This window comes from Gymnoscopelus braueri (genome assembly GCF_963280865.1).
Source record: "Gymnoscopelus braueri genome assembly, chromosome: 23".
Classification (NCBI taxonomy): Eukaryota; Metazoa; Chordata; class Actinopteri; order Myctophiformes; family Myctophidae; genus Gymnoscopelus; species Gymnoscopelus braueri.
This window is the reverse complement of record NC_137625.1, coordinates 25,652,528-25,656,444: the sequence shown is the minus strand read 5'-3', so window position 1 is coordinate 25,656,444 and position 3,917 is coordinate 25,652,528. Positions and strand designations below refer to the sequence as shown.

Genomic DNA, 3,917 nt, shown 5'->3' with positions numbered 1-3,917 from the left:
ACCGCTGGTGTAGCGATCTGGGCACCTAGACTACAATGTAGCTTGACAGCGCGTTGCGGGTTCGAGTCCCGATCCGACGGCCTTTGCTGTGTGTCACTCCCCATCTCTCTCTCCCCATTTCCTGTCCGCCTACTGTCCTATCAATAATAAAGGCATACAAAAAAAAAAGGTTGATGCATAAAAAAGATTGTGACCAAGGCACTGTTGTGGAGAAATTTGTAAAGCCTTTATTGTTATCGATATTGCATGGCAAGAAAGATCAAAACACACCCTGAACATTAAAAAAGTTATATTTACCCCCCTGACATGATATTATGATATTATTCATATTTATTCATAATAGACCCCCTACTGGTTCCATACTCGTTCCATACTGGATTGACCATATTCCTGTGTTTTTACTGTACGGTCTAAAATACACTGTCTAATTTTTTGTTTTTGTTTTAATGTAACCTATTAATGTTACTAAACAATAGAGATGTTTTTATTCTATTTTTTTTTTTTAACCAGCAACACGTCTAGACAGGAGATCAGGTTGAAGTCATTGTTCACACAGTGTGCATTATGAGCTGATCAGATCACTGTGATGGTGAGTCTTAAAACCACAGTTTAAATAAACATCATAGTGATCAGATCAGAGCTGTAATGGTGAACATTGTAGTGAAAACCAGAGTTTTAATAAAAAGCAGTCTGACAGCATCAGTCAGCAGCAGGTAGGAGTTCAGCTTCATACGACCTGCAGAGGAAATATAACATTTTAAATACATGTGCAACACATTTTGTTTTATCCTATAGTATTTGTTTTTAAGAAGGTACGGTAAGATAAGATACATTCAAGTGTCATAGTCACAATGGAGATAGATATCAAACCAAGATAAATGAGAATAATAAAAAAAAACTTATACTGGCACTAGATATCTGCACAGGGGAATTAATTAAAAATGTTTGCAGTGTACCAATAACTACCATGGATCTTTCTATCAACAGTGAACAAATGGATAATGGATATCAATCATATATTATATGATTTTTTTTTATGTGTGTGCATGTATCTATCATCAATACAAATATGAAATCCAAAATCAAATAATATACATAGGCCTAACACATGTATCAAATAAATCTGAATGTGAATTAATAAAATAATTATGTTAATCATGGTATAGGATATTTTGCTTTTTAATTAATTTTGTAATTCACAAAGTGAAACCTTAATTATGGAATAATAAGGGTCATATGACCCTTAACTCGTTATGACTTGTTATGAATGCTGAATCAATTCTGGGGTGAACTAAAGAGGCCCGACAATTTAACTGTGATTCTAGTAAATTCACATACAAAAATATTAATAAGAAACAGGTACATATTCAGAAGCAGCAGTGAATAAAAGAGCACTGACCTATTTCCATGGTGATAAGAGGGAGGGATATATATATATATATATATATATATATATATATATACACACACACACACACACACACACACACACACACACACACACACACACACGCACACACACACACACACACAATCCAAATATATTAATTAAACAACATGGTTTGCTAACTGACCTGTTGGTTCCTCAGTGTCTGTTCCATTGAAGTGACATGAGGTGATGTTGTCTTTGGAATATCCAGTAAAGAAGTAACGTTTGGTGACAGCAGACAGAACAGAGCTGGTTGTACTGACAGACAGCAGACTGTAGTTGTTTAATGTCAGGACCATCTGACCCAGGTTAGGATAGAAGCCTGCAGCCAGACACACCTGTGGAGCATCTGAGGCTGATCCTGGACCAGCCTGTAGGATGGACACAGTGGGGCGGACAGCAGATACATCTACATAAGGAGAACATAAAGAACACAGGGCACAGTGTCACACATTATGAATTAGCACAACACTTTGTGCCAGTAGCTATTAGCCTGGTAAACCATCCGGGTCGCCTGAATTCAAATTCATGTGTCTTCGAAGACACATATGATAATGTGAATTTACGCGACTGGGATAGTTTACCATGCAAGCTACCAGTAGCCATCAAGCTACATAAACAAGGGAAAACTGTTAAGTACACACCGGGAGTATTTATTTCATGCACTTAATTAGTATACATGAATATTATGCAATGATAGATCGAGGTTGTGAATAAAATCATCAACCTGGATGAAAGAGGCATCACCAACTTAAGAAGTTGTTGTGAAATGTTTGCATTGTTTATTCACCATACTTCCGGTGTGTAAGGTCTTTAAATCTATAAAGGCACAAAATCCATAAAGTACCCATGTATGTCATATCACATTACAAGGTAATTACACTGTATCCAATAGAATTTACAATTTAAACGCCTACATTGTAAGTCGTTACTACTGTTTGCAGTTAGACTGTTACTAAGTAGTAACTTTGCACCGTTATGCTGTAAATGTTTTTTGATTGACACTTACTTATTCTACAGTTACTGTCAGCATATTTACACTCATACTGTATCTGTACAAAAGTCCTTTAATGCAAGCTTTCAGTCTATAGTCTATAGTCTAAGTATTTCACATATTAAACTTCAACAGCAACATTAAACAACAGTCACTGCAGTTCAATGATCTGCTTTCTCTTGGTCAGTTTAAAGGAGTAGTTCACCCCCAAAAAAATCATACTGTAGTCTCCGGTAGGCGACTCAATTGAGTCTCCTACTGAGTCTCCTACTGACCGATGACCCGGTCATATTGGTTCAGGAATGCGACAAAAACAAAAAAAATTCATCAATTCAAAGCTTCATGGGGAGTGTAATTGATAGAAAATAAGTAATTTTTTTGGTGAACTACTTCTTTAACATTAAGATGAATCTGGAAATGATCTAGTTTGATTTTGATCTAATATTATTATTTACCAACATTTGTTCTGTCAAACTAAAGGTTTATGTCTTGTATACTATGAGAAGAGAGGTCATTGATATCGCACATAATAAAACATAACAAAAACAAGTTAACTAACAAAACTACCTGTTATAACTGTTAAGCTATCAAATAGCGATAATTAGATTAAATTAATAGTTAATAATTATTTGACTTACCAGTTGGCAGGATGGTGAGAGCGATGGGTTCGCCGAAGGTTAGTCACAGTGTTATGCTGCTGTACAAAAACCTTTGTTTGATAAAATGAATATTAAATGATCCATTCTTTGTAATAAAACATTTAAACACAACATAACTGTACTATGACATACAACAACACACTCAACACACACTAAAGAGTTGTTCCATAACGAACACAGTCAATATGTTTACTTATACGAATAAATGACAGAGCTGATTGGTTCTCTAACTTTCAGTTTAATGATGTTCTGTCATACTGATGTGTCACAAACACTCACCCAGACTGAAGAGAGGTTTATTTGTTGTAGTTCTGATGAGAAAGCAGATCCAGTTTATGTTTGTAAAGGAGTGTGACTGTATGAAGGTTTTTGTGTTGGTCGTTCTCTATTCTCAGTCACTGTGGGAACCCCAACCCACACTGTGACAAAACCCTGTACAGAAACCTCCTGCTCACATGGAGCCATGTTTCTCACACAAGTTAGAAGAATGGCTCTAAACTTAACTTCAATGGATTTGGCCCAAAACATAACCAATCTGTGTCTAAACTTAAAGGAGTAGTTCACCCAAACATGTTGAATTTTGTATCAATTATACACCCCGCGGAGTCTTCGGTAGGAGACTCAATTGAGTGTCCTACTGATCAGCCACGAATTATTGGCCCAGGAATGCGTGTGGTGTATTCAAGACTGAAGGCTACAACAAATATGAAAAATGATATAAGTACATTGTTTTACTAAAATAGTGTGAAGACCGGAAAATTACTGGAGCTACAATCAGCCTGCTATATCAAGGAGACAGGTTGTGCCACACTGTTATACACCTTTTAGGGTGGGG

At 36.2% G+C, this 3,917-nt stretch overlaps 1 long non-coding RNA gene across 1 annotated transcript; it reads right to left on the bottom strand.

Moving 5' to 3' along the window:
• Positions 1–217: 217 nt before the first annotated feature.
• LOC308080081 lies at positions 218–3,106 on the bottom strand. Its single transcript, XR_013932671.1, has 3 exons — positions 3,062–3,106; positions 1,575–1,838; positions 218–736 (listed from the first exon to the last, which is right to left on the bottom strand). It is a non-coding gene; the product is annotated as an uncharacterized lncRNA (long non-coding RNA).
• Positions 3,107–3,917: the final 811 nt, after the last annotated feature.